General features: G+C 37.0%; 1 protein-coding gene across 1 annotated transcript in view; it reads left to right on the forward strand.

The window, feature by feature from the left end:
* The first annotated feature begins 11,006 nt into the window (after nucleotides 1-11,006).
* Nucleotides 11,007-23,734, forward strand: part of LOC134652291 (uncharacterized) — a 306,378-nt gene continuing 293,650 nt past the window's right edge. Inside the window, exon 1 of the mRNA XM_063507464.1 lies at nucleotides 11,007-11,123. The gene's annotated coding sequence lies outside the window, so the exon portion shown is untranslated. The remainder of the gene's footprint in view (nucleotides 11,124-23,734) is intronic.

The raw sequence follows: 23,734 nt of genomic DNA on the forward strand, positions 1-23,734 counted from the left end.
ATATTAAGTAAGTAGTTGAAACTTTTACGATTTTCGCAAATAGTTTTTTCGCAAATGAAATGGAAATTAACCGTGCACACTAAGAATTATTTATTTTTGCCGAAGTTTAAAACGTGACGTTATGTTCTTGGTAGCAGGAAGACTGGTAGAAAGGGTATCAAAATTGTCTAGCTGCTGAGATTTTACCAACTACCCGCATTTTAAAAATGACAAAATGAAGTCTGACAATGTGCGAGACTTTGGTTTATGTCATTAACAAACAAAAATCTTTGAAAAAAAAAACTGACTTCTGTAACTACTATCATCAGAACTCAAGCTTGACAAAAATGTAGCTTAAAAACTTAACATGTTTACCAAACATAACGAAGAGGACAAATCGCCAAACGTGGACTATGCGTCGTTGAAGAGTTCCGTTCTGATCATCATCAGCAGTTCCACTTCCTCAAATGTCACTTTTTTAGATGTATATGCTTGATCTGTAGATAAACACATAAAAATCAGTATATGTATGCCTTTAAGATTTGAGGAGTTTCGTCACCACGTCATCAGAACCAGGGTTTGAAAAAAACGGGACCAATGTGTATGCATGTACATACAAACAAAAAAAAATTCAAAATCGGTCCAGTAATGACGGAGATATCGAGTAACAAACATTAAAAAAACATACAACCGAACTGATAACCGCTCCTTTTGAGATTTGGAAGTCGGTTAAAAATGGAGATGGGTGGAACCAATGGCGGAACATGATGGCAGGTGAACAAACATTTGTATGTAGTGGCCTTTTATACGACGAAAGTGCAGCAGTGGGGGACAAAAGACACGATGATGATGACGATGACCCGCATTTGGCCTTTGTTTATACGCTAACTGGGCCTACTACCTTGTGCGACATCAGCACGGATATGATGGTCGTATTTGTATAATTTTGTGTTATTTGTGATAAAAAATGACTCTTATATTATCAAGATCAAGATGTATGGAGTCGCGCGCGAGAACGCAACTCGCGCTATACTAAAGTCTATTTTTTTCATTCGGAAGACTAAAATGACATTTCATAGTATGAGATGACACATGATGTTCATACAATGAAATGTCATTTTAGTCTACCGAATAAAAAAATAGACTTTAGACCGCCTGGTGCCGTCATGGAGATACGCCCTTAATAGAACATACGCAATGTGACGAAATTAAAAACACGTTATAACATTCCTGACAACATACAAAAAACAACGTACGTAATTTAGTCAGGTTTATTAATTACCCACCAGGAACAGGGATAACCACCTAACTACAATACGTCTACTGTTTTGACGTGGAACTAAGGACTTTTTAGGAAATGGCAGAAATGAAAAAGGAGGCTGACAAGGACAAACAATAATAGCGATTTCTCTGCTACTCCTACTGAAAGTTCCATAAGACACCATCCCGTTTCCCCGTGCGTGCCATCATACGTGCCGCCTACATCTTCGATTTTTTACGAGTTAAGTTAAGTACCATACCCTCCTCCCATTCTGGTTGAAGTTATTAGATCCTACATGAAGATGTTCTAACTAACCATCAACCTCCACATCTGATAAAATGTTAAATATTCAACAACGTCGAAAATCCATCTCAGTTAAGAAAAGTCCAGTCCTCTCATTAATTAATGCAATATTCCACGGTATTCGGAAAACAAGATCCGTTCTAGAGAAGAGAACGATACGATATACTGTACTAGATACCAACTAGTTTAGATTTCAACTATATCTTTTGCAGCTCAATTCGGGCAACCAATGTCACTTTTACGTTAAATTATCGTTTTAAGATTGCTTCAAAATCGTTTTGAGATCTAAAAATACATAACGAGACGTTTTAGACATTGTGAAAATCGTTCAAGAGTTTCTCCAGAATCGCGGAAATGTCTAATTTGACAGGCTAGATCTTAAACATATCGTTTTCGTATCTTGGTGTTGTCTAATAGATATCTAGTTCAAAATCCGAATCGGGCCCATGTTTTGAAAGCGAAATCTTTAATGTGATATGACCAGGGGGCCGATTTTTGAATTTCGATCGCTCGATTTCGGTACTCGAAAATCGGTGGAAAACGGCGAAATACTGATTTTTGAAATACGAGCGATAGAAATTGGGAATCTATTGATATTGACCACTCGTTTTCCATTCTATTAGTAGAATTTACAAGCCTAGTAGTGAAGATATTACTGAAAGAAATACACGAAATCGAGCGGTCGAATTTCAGAAATCGGCCCCCAGAGATCGGACAGATTGGCGTCATTGCTCGCAATTACTCAAAATTTGATGAAATAATTAATCATTTAATTATTTTAATTATTTTTTTACCTGAGATTTAATTTTGTTCCCTAGTCAATAAATAGCACTTAAATAATATTTTTATATAAAAAAATGAGTACCTACAGAAAATTAGGAAAACATACAGATTTTTTTTACATTTTGTAGGTTAGTTATTTAATTATGTTTTTTTTCCTAGTTATGTATATTAAGTTTGTATGCACTAATAAATCACTTTGAAGAAATCTTTGTGTTATTCATTGATTAGGAATCAAAATTAAACCTCAGGTAAGAAATTAATTAAATGATTAATTATTTAATCAAAATTGGAGTCATGTCCACATTCTTGCGAGCAATGACGCCAATCTGTCCGATCTCTGGATATGACCTACAAGAATCTTAAAATTATGTCAGGTTAATATTGTGTCAGGATAATATTGTGTCAGGATAATATTGTGTCAGGGAAATATTGTGTCAGGGTAATATTGTCTGAGGTGAGGGTAATATTGTGTCAGGGTAATCGTTCCATGGAAAATTAACGCAAAGGGCTACTTTGCTGAATGAGTTAAGAGTTCGCAGCAAGCTCGGCCGAATTTTACCTTCCCATAACAAACGGAGTTTCGTTCTCATTTTGAAACTACGTGTTGGATTGTAAATGCAACTTTGCACATACCATGACTGTCCATGACATAACATGAGGTTTATTTATGCATGTAATTAATAGTTTAGTATAGTACCAGCTTATAGAATAATCGAAATACAGTCAAAACAAGATTTGTATGAAAAGCTTAAATTAGCTGTATTTTTTTATGGTATCTGAAGCTACGTAAACGAATTACAGGCATAGATACGAGTATACCTTATCCTATTGTAAGTACAAAGTTTTAGAGCAATCTATCTAGTCATTTAAAAAAGAGAGCGTAACTATGTTTGTTTGGAGAACCAAGCTTGCTGCGGGCGGACTCTTAAAACATTATATTATATCTCAAATATAATGTAGATGAGTACTTAATACAAGTTTTGCGTGTTAATCAAATCACTTTACTTTAACTTTACTTTACTTAAACATTAGGATTTATTAACATTAAACACGAGAGAAAAGAACGTTAAAAAATCTATAAAATAAAAATCAAGTAAGTAAAGTTAATTTTCAAGATTTACTCAACAAACATTTGATTAAATGCCTCAACAACCATCTCAGGCGTGGTGAGATTCTTATCTTTTAACAAAACTCCCCGGGCTAGCATATCGTTTGACGCCAACAGGTCTTTCAATAAATCTATATCAAACCACCTGGCTATCAACCGCTCGATATTGTACGCTACATCCATATAAAATTTGTATATACGATTTGCCTCGAATATTCTCTGTCGCGTCGCCGAACAATCTCTGAACGCTTTGAATGCGAGAGAAGCGAAAACTTTACATGCGTAATCAGTTTTTCCAAAAAGGTATCCCATCTTGTACAACGCTGTCGTCCCATATTTTTCTCTTAGTTGTTGCATGACCGTCATTCTGTTCCTAGCGTAGTAGATGGCTTGTACCATGAAGTACTGGATGGTTTTTAAGTCGCCTGTTTTCAAGGACTTATCTATATCATCTCGCGGTACTGGCCACTGGCCCTTCCAAAAACGACGGCCACTGCTTGAGGTATTGAGGTTGAGCAGTTCGTCTGTCGAGTCCAAGCCTTTCAAGAATTTAAGTTGATTCGTATAGTTTCGTCCCAGCGCTTTTTCATTCCGCTTCCACACGACAGCTGGTTCATGTTTCTTTATGAAGTCTTTCACCTTAAAATCTGTGCTGTTATTTTCTATTGTTTCATATTTCGAAAAATCTATCAGATCATATTGTTCAGTATGATCGTCGATCGTCCAGGTGTCCGGTATAGTGGAGGGAGCAGCGGCCTCGGCGTCGCCAAGGTAGCGGTCTATGAAATCTGCCAGAGCCCAGTTGATTCCTTCACTTGGCTCTCCAGATTTTGATTCCTTTTCGATCAGGGCTTTAGAAACTTTTTCGTAAAGAGCCTTTCGGCGGCTAGCGGGATCCCATTGCTCCATATGCTGGTCTTCAGTGGCATTGGGCTTGAGTGTGCCAGCAAAAGTGAAAAGCAAGGCAACTGCAAAAAAAGTTAATTTTTAAACACTTAACGAAGATAATATACATTATCCAATCTTGTAACAGAGCCATAGTAATAAATTGTGTGAATTTTGAAAACAACAATAACCTCTAGCTGCCCATACGTCAAACCTTGCCAAGCAAAATGAAATTTTATTTTGTCAACACAAAGTTCAAATTAGATTGGAACAGGAGACCTTTTTATAGGTCTCTGGGCGGCCAGAGGATAAACAGTAGGATCCGGCATCATGCTGAGTGTTCACATTTTCAGTGTAATTACAGTGTACTTGTAAGTTAGTTATAAGTCTTTTCTTTCTTCCTGTGTATGTAACTGTGTACTTATACTGAAATATAATAGATACTTAATAAATAAATAAATATTAGTTACTGAATAAATAAATATGAAAATATAATATGAATACTTAAATGATATTCTATTCTATTCTATTCTAAAAACTAATTTTAATTATTCAAATGAAAGTCCGGTTATGTGGCAGACATAAATTAAAATTATTAGATTTCAACCTCTTTATAAAACAAAACAAAAATATATAAATATAAAACAGATAGAGTCTGTGCGGGAAGAGAAGAGTCGTGGAGTGTATGGCGCCCAATATATCCCTCGACTCTTCTCTTTCCGAACAGACTCTAAATAAATAAATATAAATATTAGGGGATATTTAATATTTATATTTATTTCTTAAGTAACATCACTTTATTGGCTGTTGACAGCCCCTTATTATTAGCCATACGCCAAAGTTAACGGAATTCAATAAAAACGTGGAGCACCCTAGTATCACACGTGTGATACTAACTCAATTTGGGTCGTAGCCACTCAGTATCAAACGTGTATTACTACAAACGGTATATTTGACGACCAGAGCCCGTACCATGAGTCACTGACAGTGTCAAAACTGACATTTACGTTATCGAGAAAATAATTTACTTTCTATACTTACATCTCGTTTGCACTAAGATGCGAGTACGAGCGAGATGTATAGAAAGTAAATTACGTTCTCGACGGCGTTTATGTCAGTGACAAACTGATGGTAGCCGTACAGTCTGGCCTAGTAGGAGTTGTAGCTGTATTAGTAGGTATATAGTGACCCTTCACAGGCAGGGTCACTATATACTTATTTACTACTCCTACTAGGCCATAGTCCGGGGTTCGAATCCCGGTAAGTGCATTTATTTGTGTGATGAACACAAATATTTTTTCCTGAGTCATGGGTGTTTCCTATGTATATACCTAAGTATATATACCCTAAAAGGTGGGCCAAAAAGGTGTAGGCCGGGGTTCAGGCAGACCAAAGAGGAGATGGCGGGACGACTTGGACGCATTTTATCCAGATTGGCGGGAAAATGCAAACGACAGGGTTGAGTGGAGGAAGGGAGGGGAGGCCTTTGCCCAGCAGTGGGACACTAAACCAGGCTAACAAAAAAAAAAAAACCTAAATATGTATTTATCTATATGAGTATGTATATCGTCGCCTAGTAGCCACAGTAAAAGCTTTGCTTAGTTTGGGGCTAGGTTGATCTGGTGTAAGATGTCCCCTTATATTTATTTATTTATATATTTTATTTATATCAATATGGGTCAAATTGTTTTGCATTAATTGGTTGTATGGTGGGCGTTCGATGGGTTAAAAAAATTGTTTGTATTCTAGTTTTGTTGTTTGTTTTGTTTGTTTCTTTGTAACGAAATTGGGTCCTGTAACACAGGGTTTTTCCTAGCTCAGGGCCTGAGGGTCGTGATTTACTGTGTGTTTAAATTTATACAATAGACTTTTATATTTTTTTTTGTGTTTAATTTTATGCAGAATAAAATAAAATAACTCACGCGCAGCAGCGAATATCATTTTCAATCAATGGATTCCTGGCAAATGTGTAATTATAATTTTGTAACGCAGCATAAACATGTTTTAATTTGGAAATAATTTAGTTGGTTTTAATGTAATTGTTTTTCCAGATTGATTGGAATAATACTTAATGAGTTGAGCGTGATTCAATCGATATCATTTCTAAAACTTGCTTTCTTCATTAAAAAAAAATATATTCAATGAATCAAATCATTTAATTTCAGGCAACTAAGGTCCATAGATACCCACAAACTAACATAATATACTGAATATACACTAATAAAAATCTTAAATACCAATAAAAACATTTTTGTGACGCATTTTTGAATAACTTTATACAGCGTGTATTTTTAATATTATATGTACATAACACTAAAATTAAATCCAGAAATATTCGGTGGAGAATATATTATATTATCAGTCAAATTTAACAAAAAAATCCTTAAGATTTTTTGGTTTCAGTTTTGAATGTTTTGTATACAGTAAGCTGATACTATTAAAGTCATGCGAAATTGCTAAACTTATACAGTGTGTAAATCCAATACGGGCGAATATTTAAACGGTGGTTAACATAGGACCTAAGAAGTATATTGAGATAAACTTGCGCTTAAAAATACAATGAAAATGTAAACCATAAAAAAGAATTCGGCCCGCAATGTAAAGCAACATCAAACAAACATCAACATTTACTCAGCAAATAGGCCACAAGGGCACTTTTACACGTCAACAAAAAAACTATAGTAATAATATTTAAAAAAAAACACAAACATACAAAAGCTAAAATCTAAAATTATTTGTAAAGTGTAAATGTCTCTAAGTGTCAGAACTAAAAGATTACAATATAATTATAGTTAATCCTTAGAGATGTATATTAGGGTCTCCAAGAGTCAAAATACTGTATACCTACACTACACGAGAGTTACGAGCTTTTTAAAGTAACTGTCAACGCTTGTTACTATAAAAAAGCTCGTATCTCGTAATGTAATGTCATGTTATGCCTCATAATGTTTGTAGTACAAGGTGTCCAGAAAGGGTATCGGGTATTTGTAAGTTCAATAAAACAAAAATTATCTGTAAGCTAAAAAAAAAATTTATTTATTGTCAGAGTATATGAATTGGAAAATTATTTGGAAAAGATGATGTTATCCAAATGATGACCGTTACGTTGCTGGCACTCTTCTAAGCGGTAACGAAGATTGGCGATAACACGTTGACACATAGCTCTCGATATTGCTGCCATTTCTGACCTGATGTTTTGCTTCAATTGGGTTAGGTTCGTCGGATTATTTTGATAAACCTTACTTTTAAGGTATCCCCATGCAAAATAGTCAAGCGGGCTAAGGTCAGGGCTTCTGGGAGGCCAGTTGTACATTGGTGCTCCGTAAATTAAAAAATAAATAATTGCGAGGTCATATTAAAGCGTAATTTAAAAAACTTCCTAATTAATGATTACACGGATATATCCATACTATATATAATATTATAAATGCGAAAGTGTGTCTGTCTGTCTGTCTATTTGTCTGTCTGTCTGTCTGTTACCTCTTCACGCTTAAACCGCTGAACCGATTTAGTTGAAATTTGGTATGGAGATAGTTTGTCCCGGGGAAGGACATAGGGTAGTTTTTATCCCAAAAAATCACCCTTTAAGGGGCTGAAAAGGGGGGTGGAAATTTGTATGGGGAATCAATAGCCGCTGAACCGATTTAGATGAAACTTGGTATGCGGATAGTTTGAGCTGTTGGCAGGGTTGCTGCCATACTGCCCGTATTTCAATTACATGTATTTGAAATACGTATTTGAAATACAAATTAGTATTTTGTATTTGTATTTCAAATACTACCTCAAAAGTATTTTGTATTTGGTATTTCAAATACTGCACTCACATGTATTTAGTATTTGTATTTCAAATACTTCAAGCTTCAAAATACATTTTATTAAATTCTATAATCCTAAAATGTCTAATCTCTCGCACAAGCTGTGAGCCGACCGCGAACCTCTGATCCAGCCGAGATACAATTTTCATTGGCTGGATACTGGATCTATATTAGGTCAACTTCTGCGTGGAACTTTTCGTTTAAATCTAGGGGATAGGGTCATTGCAGTAGTTTCCGTCCATGCACTAGTTTTCGACGACTTGACGGATTATCAAATATATATTTCATTTTTAATTTACTACTTTTTGCGAAATCTTCATCTTCCTCGCGTTGTCCCGGCATTTTGCCACGGCTCATGGGAGCCTGGGGTCCGCTTGGAAACTAATCCCAGTAATTGGCGTTGGCACTAGTTTTTACGATAGCGACTGCCATCTGACCTTCCAACCCAGAGGGTAAACTAGAGCCGTAATTGGAATTAGTCCGGTTTCCTCACGATGTTTTCCTTCACCGAAAAGCGACTGGTAAATATCAAATGATATTTCGTACATAGTTCCGAAAAACTCATTGGTTCGAGCCGGGGTTCGAACTCGCGACCTCCGGATTGCAAGTCGCACGCTCTTACCGCTAGGCCACCAGCGCTTCCTTTTTGCGAAATATCATTGTTATATGTAGACAGATATATTGCTTAGACGCCTTAGACATTAGTGTTGAGTCGCTTACTCGTGAGGCACCTCATTTGTACCACTCATTTTGTTAATTTGTCGCAGTACTTCGTACCGCAAAAATGTCTTACTTCACTCCTCTATTCATTTTACTCATTTACTCGCGCGCATCACAAACACCTCTTGCTACACAAATAATTCACACACTTCAAATTTCAAAAAAACTCTTATCCGTTCAAATTCACTCGCGAGTCTCGCGACCGTCAAAACTCATACACTCCTCACAACTCGCAACAGAGTCCCTGGATCGCGCGAGGCGCTAGGTGCTCGCCTGCTCGCCGACACTCAATACTCAAATGTCTCAAATGAAGAAACGACTAATGATCCACACTGTCAACTGCCGAACTACAAACCTTATTGCAACGACAAAAGGTCCACCGAGAAATACGTTGAGTTTGTACCACTCACCGCCTCTCTGTGACATGAACCCCTCAAAAATCCTTTCAAAATGAAACAATGAATTAGAAATACCCAAAGAGGGAGTGAGACCGCCACGCGACGTACTTCAATATCGCTTCGCGTCACCACCAAAAATACGTTAACAATTAAACACGAAAGACAACAAGCGTAAGCACTGCAAGCTTTCATACATCTTAAAAAAATTGTCGCTGTTGGAATTAATGGAATAGTTGACGCTGAAAATATGCTAGTACCTCACCTCATTTGAAGTAAGACATTGTAACACCTCATTTTAGAAAAAGAGGTACTCATACAAACTCATTTTAAATTGATGTCCTACCCATCACTATTAGACATAAGGATTGAAATCAGTCCAAATTTGTGCAGGAATGTAGGTATATATTCAAATTTCGTCAAGTGGACGTAAACTAGAGCTGGACGAAAACTAGCGCAATGACCCTATAAGTTTATATGAAAGGATATTCGTTAACGTTAAAACTAAATGCTAAACAAAAAAATAAATAAAGGTATATTTTGTAATTGAAATACATTATTTTAAACACTGTAATTTGTATTTTGTATTTCAAATACCCGTCACCAAAGTAGTTTGTATTTTGTATTTCAAATACTTTTAAAAATGTATTTTGTAATTTGTATTTCAAATACGTGGAAGCCAGTATTTTGCCAATATTTAATAAAAACTATTCTATATTCCTCCCAACAGCCAGGGTTGGGGCTGTTGGGAGGAATATAGAATAGTTTTTATTTCCGAAATTATTCCTTTAGTGTGTTAAAAATGGGGTGGATTTATAAAGTGAACCAATTTGGGGATGAAAAGAAGGATGAACAAAAAGCAGATTTGTTTAAAAAGTTAGGTACCCAAATTACTTATTCCACGCAGACGAAATCGCGGACAAAAGCTAGTATTCTATATGTGGTTTAGTTTATTTACACAAGAATTTACACACATGTATTGCCATATTTGCCTCGTCCGTCAGCAGCCCGCCGGGGTCATATTTTATTCCGCGAAGAAAAGTTGGCCAAACAACAGCTCGAAGCCTATTTTGTATCGCCGACTCGCTCGCACGGCACTAACTTTCCAAAGATTATCGGGTGAGAAATTATGCCTAAAATGGGGATTGCTCTGTGAGAAAATCAATGAAATTATTTGAGCAGTATACTTACAGGCCAATTCGAACATTCGAACGTACACTGATATCAGAATGATATTTGAATCGTGTTATTTATTTATCACGCTTCTCGCCCGCGCCAAAATACGGATAACTAACAGCGAAATACAGTACTAAAAACGCGAAAAAAATTCTACCGTCTCATACATTGTTATGAGTAAGCTCTAATATGCTTCGCCTGCCCATGTGAGACATCGCATATTATATTTGACATCTATACTGTACCATGGTTGCAATAAAGAATGAATTTTGAACATTTCGGTGAATCCGAGTCAATGTTTTCTATAGAACAGCTGATTTTATTTCGCGATTTCAGGGTTGGCGCCAGAGTAAAAGTTGTTCAGTATGACCTATATATTCACTACTACCCCTCCTAGTCTGTGCCGCCTTACGGACACCCCTCGTGTCCGGCGCGGCACCCCCACTGCCGCAGGCTCCCCGCGATATGTGCGACTCGTATCAGTGCTGTGTTGTGTACCCTTTGTTACAATCTGCTATACAACATCTCACCAGTCTATCCTGTTACTCTGTGCCGCCATACGAACACCCCTCAGTGTCCGCCGCGGCACCCCCACGGCCGCACGCTCCCGCGAAATGTGCCACTTGTATCAGTGCTGTGTTGTGTACCCTTTGTTAGGGGAAGTTTGAAAGTGTTTATCACCTGTTTTGTTAAATAGGGTAAGTTTTCATTAGTCAAGCAAAGAGTCGATTTTAATATTTTAACAGCGCTTGCAGTCTAATTATAATTACCCAGTTCCTTTTAAAAGTATATGTACTTAGTCACTCTTTTTTCTTTAACAAGGTGTGCATCACCTGTTTCATTAAATAGGGTAAGTTTTTCGTTAGTAAAATATAATTATCAATTTAACAGCTTGTACTTAATCAAGAATTTGTTTTCAAAAGACTATTCACACTATCAATTGTTTTTTTTTCTATGCTGTTTTCTTTTATCAAGATGTGGGTAACCTACTTTTACAAAAGGGTAAGTCATTGCTTTTGCATTAGTAAATGGTTAAGGCTTTATTTTACCTAAGTGGTTGAAGAGTCCGCAGCAAGCTCGCTTTTCCATACAAACGTAGTTACGCGATCATTTTAAAACGACTAGCTAGATTGCTTTGAAACTTTGTACTTAAAATGTAAGTTTTTCATACGAAACTTATTTTATAAACTCGAGGTATAGAATTTAATTACAGGATGATTGGAGGATGTATTTTTTCTCAACAAATCATTGTGCCATTATAATATAAAGAATTTAACTACTTATTTTACAAATATTATTCCAAAATATACTTACTACTAAATCATGGTCATATTCATATAACAATATTTTGCGAAAGCGCAAGATATATAAATCCTTTTGTATCAAAATCAACCCGCAAGGACCTTCAACTATAAAATACAATGACCCGGGCCCGGCCGTAGTACGCTTGTACGCTACGCCGTTCCCTGTGGCGTAGACCCTAGACGCCGCGCCGTAGGCACCTACAACTCTACGCTTAACGTATAAAAATTTCATTCGATAGCGTGACGTGACGTACGCGTTTGCGTTAAGTCTCATTTTGTATATGAGTCAAAACACGTGAAGAAACTCAACTCAATATTTACTTTAGTAATATCCATTTGGAAATTAGTTCAAAGATGAAGGGATGTATGGATATGAATGTAGGTATAACAAGGTAGGTATTCAAATGGAAGATCGGGCTGACAGTCCATGGAAATATATATTTTTCAATATTAATACTTATGTCTACACTAATACTGACTACAGTTTTTGTCGTGTTTCTCTTTTTAAGGTTCCATAGTCAAAATGACAAAAACAGAACCCTTACTGTTTCGTCATGTCTGTCTGTCCGTATGTCACAGCCGTTTTACTCGAAGCTACATTTTAATTATTAAGAACATATATGTTTTTTGCAAGCCACTTAGTTTAGAAGTTAAATTAAAAATACCTATATGCACATGCTAAGCACATGACGTAACTAAAAAATATTTCTTTTTGTAAAAATCAACGTATGTTATATCATATGGAGATAAATATTTAAGCAGCAATTTTAAGGTATAAAAAAAATTAAAAGTAAAAGTAATAAATAATAAGACTAACGATTAATAGCTGAACGAGATTCGTAGCGCATTCATGAACGCCATAAGTATTTATGGCTACAATTTAAAATGGAGGTACGTTGAAGCTCACAGGATGACTTACTTTACGTGCCCGGGCCGGAGCTTCCGGCGCTTACTTTTCTATGACAGATGACAGGTGATCACGTGTTCCTTTCCATAGAAAACGACGCCCCGGTAGCTCCGGCCCGGACCCGGCCCGGTTTAACGTGAGCCGTATCCTTCGTTGGCTGCGGCCATGTCCAAAAGGCGCTCAGCCGTATTGAGGCGAGGAACAGGCGTAAATATAGCTACGGATTAACCCCTAACCCTTTTCGCTACGGGTGTCAACTTGATAAAAGCTAAATCGTGAGGCCTCTTAATCTACTATTTTAGAGTTATCTATTGATAAATAAGTACCGTAAAATGGGGTTAGTAGGTTTCGCGGGGACAGTTGGGTTATGAATGGGGAGAGAAGGTTTGAAAGGGGGGTGAGATGGTTTTTTAAGGCCACTTTTTACTGCCACAAAAACAATGCATTCCAATTTAAATTGGAGCTATAGTAATACTCATAATAAAAAAAAATCGATCCAACAATCTTCCAAAATCACCTTTGTATGAAAACCCAACTCACCCCAAATACGAGGGTCTACGGGGTGAGGTGGGTTTTCCTGTTTATCGTCAAAGTTATGAAATGGAACTACCCAAAATAAAATAAAAACGAAAATACAAACATCCGGAACACTTATTATATACACCATTCAGTTTGCATATGTAAAAATAAAATGTTATCGAGGTTTGAATGTCAGTTTTGCACCTACTCACCCCATTTTACGGTAATAACTGATTCATAATTACATTATAATTAAAACCTAAAACAACTAACGCTAACACTATTCGCAAAACTCGCGTCCTCCAGACGCAAAGGAGCCCGTCACGTTCGTCGCGTTGCCACGTTGAACGGTTATGGAAAACCTCTGTGACATAAGTGCTCAATTTTGTTTATTTATTTTATAGAAGCTGATTTGAGTAATAGGAAAGTAGCCAATTGTGAGCAAAATAAATCGTATCATATATTGGCCATAATTATTGATAAGTATACCAGTTATACAAATATAGGTACACTGTAGTTTGTAATACTTGCAATCTGCACTTTTCCATTCCCTTACTCTTAAGGTTAGCTGGAAGAATCCTTTATAGAGATATGTTCGCCTTCGTGCATACATTGCTTATCTATGTATCGTCGTACATACATATTGGTTACCTAAAATAAACGGGTTACCACTACATGATACCAATTCGCGAAGTTTGAATGGCTCCCAGAACTGTGTCGTGGTGTGAGCATCGCTTGGAACTGTACTAAAGTTGGGCGCTGAGACTGAACTTCGATTAGCTTTATATAGTACACATACAATATCTACCATACCACTATTAAGTATTATTAGTCTAAAGTGGTTTGAAGTTTATTTAAACCACAGTGTGGCTACCACCAGTTTGGCACTGACATAAACGCCATCGAGAACGTTATTAACTTTAACATCTCGCTCGTATTAGTCGCATATTATTAGTGCGAGCGAGCGATATGTATAGAAAGTAAATTTCGTTCTCGATAGCGTGTATGTCAGTTTTGAGTTTGACACGGTCAGTGGCTCATTGTACGTGCTCAGATCAAACGTACAAGATTGTCTATCAAATAACAAAAGTGCGACCAAAATCGGAATGATGTCATGTGTTATTGGAAGTATTTAATTCAGAAAAAAATTGTGATTGCGTAAATTACCTATATTATCTATATTTCAAGATATACTCTTCAATGAATGTAGGGATTCAACAACAATGTGTCAGGAAACATGTTTTTTTAACAAGCTTTTATTAGGTCGACCTGTATGTAACTATGTAATGGAATCTAAGGTAACTAATTTAACCATTTTCCAAGGATCGTAGCGTCATGAAAATTGGCAGTTGTATGTAGTTCTGATTACAATACAATAATATGGTACTGTCGAACTGATCTGATGATGGAGACAGGAGGTGGCCATAGGAACTCTCGACCTGTATGTAACTAACATGTAATGGAATCTAAGGTAACTAATTTAAGCATCTTCCAAGAATCGTAGCGTCATGAAAATTAGCAGCTGTATCTAGTTCTGATGAAAATACAATAATATGGTACTGTCGAACTGATCTGATGATGGAGACAGGAGGTGGCCATAGGAACTTTGTGATGAAACAACGCAACCTAATTGTGTTAGGGGTTTTTAGAATTGTCTCGATGAGTATTAGTTGTCTGTCGTAAGAAAATTACAGTCAGCAAACCTTGTCCCAAAAATTAAATTTTTGCCAAAAACTTATTTCTCTTAATATTGTAACAACAACGACAAGACTATTAAAATTATTAGAACAAATTTATTTTCAGAAAATATTTTAATTTGAATGAATGAATGAATGAATGAATGATAATTTATTCGAAACACAACAACAACAATTCGAAACAATTTGAGTAAGAAGTGTATATACTTGGAAAAATTCCCGCCCGGTCCGGTGGCCGAATAGCACAGGCACCTGCCGCGATAGCAGAGGACGCTGGTTCGATTCCAGCCTGGGGCACTGGAGGCCTTGGTCACTTTTTCTTAGTATATGACATTTATTTCAGTTTAACAACGACTAGAACATATAAAATCGCAGATTTATTAAAAAACTCAAAACAAAATGTAAAGTCCCGGGACGATAAAATTTTAAACCACCGTTTCCCCGCCATCAGGCCATTTACATGACAATAGCGCAATCTGGGTATTTCCATGACAAAAGTTAACTTAAATAAGGGATGTTTTTAACGCTCATTTTGACATGTTTCGTGGTTTATTAAGGTTCATTTGAATATGAAACCAGCCTTCTTGTTATTGCGTTTATATTTTTGCCAGGACATTTTGAGTGTACAGTCGAGGTCAAAGATATAGTTACAATTGAAAGATACAAAAATCTCTTTATCTACACACATGTCATTAGTGCTCTATAGGTAATGCGTTCAGAAACCGTAGGAAATGACCAGCTTTATTACAACCAATTTTACTATGAGAACTTTCTTATCTAAGGTAGTAGGAAAATCTGTACTGTAATGTTATACATTTTTTGTATCGTTATGAGCTTAAATTTGGAACAGCAGTCAAAAATCAAGTGGGTCTCTATTCTAGTATCTAGTATCCATAGATATTAAAACAGTTATAGATACGAAACGTCAATTTAGTATGTTTTTTTAATATATACCGCACGATATTTGATCTCGAGTTACATGAGAATAGGGACTTCATTCTTTTGTCTAGGAATTAAAAAAAACTATGGATGCGTGACACGCGTGAAAAAGTTTTCATTCACCGCCATATGACGTACAGTTTATCTTTTAATTAGTTTTAAGTATGTGTTTAAATAAAGTAGTGTATGTAACTGTACATAATTAGGCATTAAAACACTCGTGTGATCCTATTAAGAAACTCACTAACGTTAGTTTCTTAAACCCACACTCGTATTTTAATGCCTCTCATTATGTAGCAGTCACATAAACTACTATTACATTTAAATTCATTTTTTTACTTAATGCACCAAAGTTATCTTTGCAATTTTTCTTCCATAGAAAGAATATCATACATTGTGACAATGTTTTGTTTACATTTTTTCGCAATACCACTTGAAATTTAAGTCCATAAACGTGTGAAAATAGAGTTGAAAGTTCGTACGTATTATATAATTTAAGTTGCATGCAGATCAATTAAACATTTAGCGTACCTTGTTCGTACCAACTACCTATTGTGGTGACATATCCAACTATTCCGTGTATCGCCTCAATAATAAATTGTTCGCTCTAATTAGCTATAAGGGCCATGAATTGAACGTTCCTTCTATAATAAAAAACGTCATAATTCATAACTCCAACCGTTGCAAAAACAATCTTATGTCGTTCACGGTTAAGTTTACCTTCCAAACGATAAAACTTGCGCTGTGTGCTAACAGAAATACACTGACTATTCGTAGTCTTTACGGCATTACAATAAGGTTTACAACAGGTTAACAGTGTGTGATATTTTAGTAGGCGAGTCGTTATTCAATTGTTTATTAATTAATTTATAGATTCTGAAGCTTGGTGAAGGTTGCATAAGCCCTTGCGGAACCTGGTTTAATTGCAAGAAGCCGCAGTAAACCTGGTACATAGACTAGGTATCCTCTAGAAGGAGTTTAGAGCAATTATTTCATGAAACCGATGCTGCCAAAAATACGGGAGTGCGGGGACGAGGTGAGCGAATCCCCGTGCCGTGATTGGTTCGTTCAAAGACACGGACCAATCACGGCACGGGATTCTGACACTTTGCCTCGAAGATGGAGTAAAACTACCGTATATAGTGGCAGAGGGGGTAGCGTTACTATGCTCAGTCTAGAGGATATCTTGTCTGTGACCTGGTGGTATATTACTCGTAAGGGATGTCGTAACGGGGGTAAGGTCGATTTGTGCCTTTCGTGGCAATTATAGCTTGTGGTGACGGTGTTGTGATTGTTAACTCCCCATTCCATAAATAATGATTCTTTTACCTAAATTGTTAATTGAAATAAGTACCCTCGAGAAACAGTATAAAAATTTATACTCAGTCATGTTTTTAAAATCACATGCATTTTACTTTCCTCGTATTCGAAATGAAGAGTGTTTAACTCGGGTGAAAGGCATCATTACAGCCTCGGACTATACTAAACTACCTCGGCAGAAATGAGTGCCTTTCACCCCTTGGTTAACAATCTACTAATATATGTCTTACATTACGCTGAGTCGTGAACCCTTTTAGCACCACGCTGTATGACTTAATGATTGTGAAATGACCTTTTATGTAAAATGTAATTTATTTGGTGTTAAATAAAATGTATCTCTCTCTATCTTTCTCTCTCTTATAATGGTGTGCCTTTGTGGCGTGGTTATTTTGATCGTTGTTCGAAAGTATACCAATGGTCATTTACTGTTAGTACGAGGGGCGTTCAAAATATTCTCGGTATTGATATCTTACGACCTCTTCTAAAATTTCTTTCGTTACTGGCCGCTAAGGTTTATTCATTGACATTAAAAAAAAGTATAATTCGAACCGAGATGGTCTTTTGTTTTTCTGCAATTGCTGAACAAACATGAACATCATGTGCGAATTGACAATGTTAACTAAATTAGAACATCGATGCGTGATAAAATTCTTGACAAAACAGGGTAAAAATCAAAAAACCATAAAAGAGGAAATGGATTGTGTTTACCGTGAGTCTGCTCCTTCTTTATCTACCATTCAAAAGTGGTCAAGCGAGTTTAAACGCGGAAGGGAGAGTATTGAAGATGACCCTAGACCTGGCCGGCCTGTAGTAGCTACTTCACAAGAAAATATTGATAAAGTGGAAAAACTTATATTGGAAGATGGTCGAGTGAAGGTAAAATCTATAGCACAAGTAACCAATCTCTCTATTGGTACCGTACATGATATTATACATGACCATCTTAATATGTCAAAAGTAAGTGCAAGATGGGTTCCGCGAATGCTGACTCGGCTTCAAAAAGACATGCGTGTAGCTTGTTGTTCCGATTTTATTGACCTGTGCGGTGAAAATCCTGATGAGGTGCTGCAAAGAATAGTTACTGGAGATGAAACCTGGGTTCATCATTATGACCCAGAGAGTAAACAAGAGTCCATGCAGTGGCACATTAAGGGTTCAGCTCATCCCAAGAAGTTCAAGGTCATCCCTTCAGCTGGCAAGGTCATGGCCACGATATTTTGGGATTGTGAAGGAGTATTACTAATCGATTATAAAGAAAAAGGTGTAAATATCACAGGACAGTACTACGCTAACATTCTACGTCAATTAAAGGATGTAATTAAAGAAAAGAGGCGAGGAAAGTTAACCAAAGGTATTCTGCTTCTGCATGACAACGCCCCCGTCCATACTGCTCATATTGCCAAGGCAGCTATTGTTGAATGTGGGTTTAAAACTGTTACTCACCCACCGTATAGTCCGGACTTAGCCCTCAGCGACTTCTTTTTGCTCCCCAATCTTAAAAAGGATCTGCGTGGAAATAAATTTTCTGACGATGAAGCATTGAAGGCGGCAGTGGAGGAGCATTTTTACACGAAAGATAAAAAATATTTTTACGAGGGATTAAAAAAAATAAATGATCGATCTTTTAAGTGTATGAACATAGGGGGGGGAGTATATTGAAAAATAAAAATATCAAACTTTTCGTACTTGTTTGTTTTCATTCTCATACCGAGAATATTTTGAATACCCCTCGTACAGTCCCTAAAACACAGTTTAGCAAATTACCGAGTGGACAAGCAGTCAAGTATATTGTGGTTGGCAACCGCCCAAACGGCCGAAGTTGCCCACTTAGCTGACATGGTTACATGATAGTTAGTACACGGTCATTAAATGCTAGTTGCCAAAGGTTTTGGTAAAACAACGAAAAGTTTTATTAGGGTTGTCCTTGTTTTGTAGAAGTTTAATATTATCGTGGGTCCCTGTAGGTACTTAGATTTTAAACATGGGTGATTAATTTATTTATACGACTATAAGGAGTCACTATAGCTTATAGACAATTTGGAATACTTGGAAATTAGGATAAAAAATAAGGGGATATCCCCGTGAAGAACAATGAGGCGTTATTATTAACTTATTATTCTCCATAGAAAACATTATACCGTAAAATGGGGTGAGTAGGGTTCGCGGGGAGAGTTGGGTTATGAATGGGGAGAGAAGGGATGAAAGGGGGGTGAGATGGGTTTTTAAGGCTACTGTTACAAAAATAAGGTATTCTAATTTAAAATGGAGCTATAATAATACTCATAATAAAAAAAAATCGATCCAATAATCTTCCAAAATCACCTTTGTATGAAAACCCAACTCACTCCTTTCCTGTTTATCGTCAAAGTTATGAAATTGAACTACCCAAAATAAAATAAAAACTAAAATACAAACGTCCGGAACACTTATTATATACATCATTCAGTTTGCATATGTAAAAATAAAATGCTATCGAGGTTTGAATGTCAGTTTTGCGCCTACTCACCCCATTTTACGGTATGTGAGCATTTCCACTTGAATGTAACATACTTTAATTAAGAGATGCCGGATTGGGTTACGAATACCTATAGAATGTTTAATAATTCTCAGTTTGTGAAGAAATGTATGGTGTTTAACTTAAATTTGATTTCTGTAATTAAAATTACAGAAATCAATAATTAAATGCTTAAATAGGTATATTAAAATTGTATGCTAAAAAAATGTCATAAAGATCACCCTGACTTTGAAGGTAAAAAGTTTTAACTTGTTCTATATACTCGTATAATACTTGTTGTTGTTTTGTTGTTGTTAGGTATATTAAATATAGCTAGAAGGTTGTCTGAAATCAATATACGTACTATAACATTAAATTAAATGGCAAATTTTAAAGTCTATGTCCCTTGGAACTAAATTTTTTCCCTTAGATATTTTCTGTAAATGTCAACTGAATTTAACTATAGGTAACATCAAATAAGTTTTAATATTAAGTACTAATTGATGAACATAGGTCGTTTTCGAATAACCTAAGCCATAATATACATACGCTCATGGTAATAATGTTGCATGGATGCCTCTCGACAGGCTAATACACCCTCTGTTCCCATATGGTGCATTGGGGATATTCCAACAGGTTTTCGGTTTAGGTGTGACAGTTAAACGTAATGGTCGTGATTGGTCATAATTTTTTCTTTAGATATCAATTCGTTATTAATTATTATAAATAGGGATATAAGCGCAGACAATGTCAGACAGATCCTGTCTGGATTTTTTAATTTAAATTTCTACACGTTAGGTTACGTTAGGGTTTCTACTTAAAATAAAATTAATGACAAGCTCTTTCGACCCGAATATAAGAAAATAGGAGTTAAATAAAGTACAAATAGGACAAAAACACCAAACAGCCGATGGGTCTAATGATCATTTGAACACAAATCACATACTCGAGCGGAGAAAATGGCAGCGAGAGACAAACATAATATGTTACGCAAAGTCAAATTCAAAATATTCTTTCATTTCATCATTTTATTCAAATAGGACAAGCACTTTTAGATCGTCATAAAAGTATACAAATGTCATCTTACGGCGTTATTCATAAACGTCTGCTAATTTAATCAGCTGATGATCGTCGTTTGTCCCTCTCCATGGCATAATGACAGATAGGGACAAACGAAGATCATCAACTGATTAAGTTAGCAACCGTTTATGAATAACGCCATTAGTCTAAATATCTAATTAGTTCTTAAAACTATTATAGAGATACACCATATTCAGTATCACATAACTTAGAATATTCTTTGAACTCTCTGCCAAGGATTTCGCAAAATACTACATAGAAAATAATGTACTAGGTTTTTAAAGGCTACGGTATAGCCACTTTACATCAGGCGAGCCACATAGTGTATTAATTAAAAACTATTGAAAATACCCTGTTTACAAAATGACCCCAACACACCTCACGTTTTATTGCCCCATCACCGTACCCGTATTAGCCCTGGCCATTATACAGCGTGTCCGGAAAGGCGTAACGGCGGCAAAAAGTTAATGGCTCGCTTTTATACCATCCTGTATACAGATGAGTCGGCGTTTCCTTTCGCTTGCCAAGCGAGGCTTAAAGTGCCTTTAGAGTCTGTTAGGTTAGGGTATAGGGAGTAAGTGTGTTTGTATAAGTACCTATTGATATCTGGGAGACCGAGCTTTGCTCGGAAAACATATAAAAACTCAAAAAACCGGCCAAGTGAGAGTCGGACTCGCGCACGAAGGGTTCCGCACCATCAACAAAAAATAGAACAAAACAAGCAAAAAAAAACAAGCAAAATAACGGCCACCCATCCAAGTACTGACCCCGCCCGACGTTGCTTAACTTCGGTCAAAAATCACGTTTGTTGTATGGGAGCCCCACTTAAATCTTTATTTTATTCTGTTTTTAGTATTTGTTGTTATAGCGGCAACAGAAATACATCATCTGTGAAAATTTCAACTGTCTACTATCACGGTTCATGAGATACAGCCTGGTGAAAGACGGACGGACGTCTTCCCGAAGGCCCTTCACGTTAGGCGCGCCAGATGGTTCGACGCGCCTTCCTCCTCGGCCTCCGTTCTGCACTGTAGGGGACCCCCCCGAGCCCGCCACAAGGAAGCCACGGACGCCAGAAAATTCCCGTAATATGACTTTCGCGTAATATTCCCTATTCAGCCGACCGATCAAATGACACAATGTAATGAAACTCGCATGCGAGTTCTCGCACCGTCTATATGAGCCCTTAATTGTTTAATATTGCTTCCGGCTGGGGAATTTAGAGAATCATTATAACTGTTCGCGGAACAATATCAATCAACATACACTGTGAAATTTAACACGGAACATTCGTGATCTGATTTCTGGCATAATGGGTAAGGCCCAGGAGGTTCGAGTCCTCTCACTCTCACTGAACGTAAGCGTGAGCGAGACGGATATGCGTGCTCGGGACCGCGGATAAAAGAGCGCTACGACTGCTTCAATTTTCCATTTTTAGGGTTCCGTACCCATCGGGTAAAAACGGGACCCTATTACTAAGACTTCGCCGTCCCGTCCGTCTGACTGTCACCAGGCTGTGTCTCATGAACTGTGATAGCTAGGCAGTTGAAATTTTCACAGATGATGTATTTCTGTTGCCGCTATAACAAAAATTACTAAAAACAGAACATAATAAATATTTAAGTGGGGCTCCTATACAACAAACGTGTTTTTTTGCCGCTTTTTGCCTAATGGTACGAAACCCTTCGTGCGCGAGTCTGACTCGCACTTGGCCGGTTTTTTTTTGCTTTTTTTCAAGAAATTTAATTTAGTTATCAAAACGATTGAAATGCTACGAGATACCTCCCTTTAATCCCATTTTAATCCCAAGTAATAACTTGCAGTATTTAGTTCAGCTTGCCGGATCTGTGATTATTTATTGACACGCCGCGCCCCGTATATATGTCATCTTTATCTGGCATACTTCGGCCTAGTTTCGGAACGCTTGCCCTCACGTTCAAGCCTTTCGTATGTCATAATTCAATTTGCATACAGTTATGGTAATGTCAGTATACTTTGGTACCTATCTTGTGTTACATCTACATAGTTCGTAAATCTGCGTCATGTTATGATTGTATTGCGATATGTCTAAGTGTAAGGCCTGAGTGGACGCTTGGGCGTGCAGCGGGGCGGGGCGTGCGGTGTGCATGTTAAACAAATGCAAACGCATACGAGCGGCCTTAGTGCACGCTGCTCAAATTACTCCTGACCCCGACGCCACGCTGCACGCCCCGCCGAACGCTCCGCTTCGAGCGTCCACTCATAGTATAGTTTGTAGCTTTCTAGTAGACTCCGAAGGCTTATCCTATTGTCTATTGTTCAGTAAAACCGCACGTGCTACTTACCTGCAAAAAAGAGTCCTAATTATTATATTTGGCACCTGAGCGCGGGCTAGTCCAACGCTCAAAAAACCAGTGTAGGTGCGCTCTCCGATAACGCGCCTTTGTTACGCATCTCGATGACACATTTTAGACTGGTTCTGTAGCGTTCGACTCGCCGGCACTCAGTAACCGAACTACCGATTTTTTATGCAGGTGGTTGTGGCACGTGGCACGAGCGGTTTTTCTTAACAATAGACAATAGGATTAGCCTTCGGGGTCTATTAGAAAGCTACAAACTTATACTTAGTACTTATTTACGTCGTTTCGCTATATTCTTATTACTATGTCATGATTGTTTGGTGTAAATCCTAATACTAGTATGTAGGTACTAATTACCTACAATGAAATTTGAGTCATTAATATATGGTACCTACAGAGTTGCCTTTGTTTTGTGTTGTTCGATTTTAAAACAAAGCAAATTCAAGTCTATTTTCTAATACCGTTCATGATTCAAATTTGACTGGCAATCTTCCTTGTAACAAACTTGTTGTTGTTGTTGTGTGTTGTGTTGTATAAGACAGGGCATGTAGGTATGTCTAATGCACCATGATATGAATCGAAATATATTAACACTTGTCGCCAATAGCGTTTCAAGGATAAAAATGCCCTCACATTACGTAAAATTCCCGGCGATCTCATCCGTCAATCGACCACAGACAATAAATCAGTCGGAGCGGCCATAGATAACG

The sequence above is a fragment of the Cydia amplana genome, chromosome 11 (genome assembly GCF_948474715.1).
Source record: "Cydia amplana chromosome 11, ilCydAmpl1.1, whole genome shotgun sequence".
NCBI classification, from domain to species: Eukaryota; Metazoa; Arthropoda; class Insecta; order Lepidoptera; family Tortricidae; genus Cydia; species Cydia amplana.